Source organism: Octopus bimaculoides, chromosome 9 (genome assembly GCF_001194135.2).
Source record: "Octopus bimaculoides isolate UCB-OBI-ISO-001 chromosome 9, ASM119413v2, whole genome shotgun sequence".
In the NCBI taxonomy this organism is placed as follows: Eukaryota; Metazoa; Mollusca; class Cephalopoda; order Octopoda; family Octopodidae; genus Octopus; species Octopus bimaculoides.
This window is the reverse complement of record NC_068989.1, coordinates 68,296,496-68,297,465: the sequence shown is the minus strand read 5'-3', so window position 1 is coordinate 68,297,465 and position 970 is coordinate 68,296,496.

Here is a 970-nt window from a genome sequence, read left to right as displayed (position 1 = left end):
TCTCATCAGGGAAAACATGGGAATCATGCAATTATAACATGCGTTTTCTCCAATCCTTAAATTCTTAAATATACTCAAATACCCAAAATTTCAAGGAGTTCCTGCCTTAAAAACAGGAACTAAACCACAGTTATTTTGTGTTCTTTGCTACATTGGTTTCTATTAACCCATTTATTCTATCAGAAGAATTTTTATTCATTAAGATAGAAGAAATACACATAATTATATATATATATATATGTATACCGATAGAATAAATGCTAGGCTTACAAATGCCTCTTGTATTTGAATACTATGCAAATATTCTTTTTAAAAACTTTTCCTTTAATTTTTTTCCAAAATTTAATTGTTTTCCATGCTTTCCGTTGAAGAAGTCTCAATGACTGAAACCGGTACTGAAATGTTTTTTATACAATTATTTTAGCATTTTCTACCTTGACGTTTTCCATATACATACATACATACATACATACATACATACATACATACATACGTACGTACATACATACATACATACATACCTACATACATACGTACGTACATACATACATACATACATACATACATACATACATATATATCTATATATATACTTGATGATTCTTGAACAACCAAGTGCTATGCTATGAACTTCATTAGCTTACAGTTATTTCTGCTATAAAATATGAAAGACTGTGAGATGAGTAGCAGGATACCATCCTATTGCTTCCACCATGCCTTGAATATGAAGCGCATTTTATTTGGGAAAATTACTTTATGAGAACATTTAGGCGTTATGGGTGAGAAAGTTTGTTAATGAATATGGAAAGTTCTGTCCCAAGGTAGATAAAAATATGCAAATAAGCGCATGCGATTAGGGTGGAATACAAAGGGAGGTGTCTGGATAGACCCTTAAACTCCTCGACATACACACACACACACACACACACACATACACACACACACACACACACACACACACACACACACA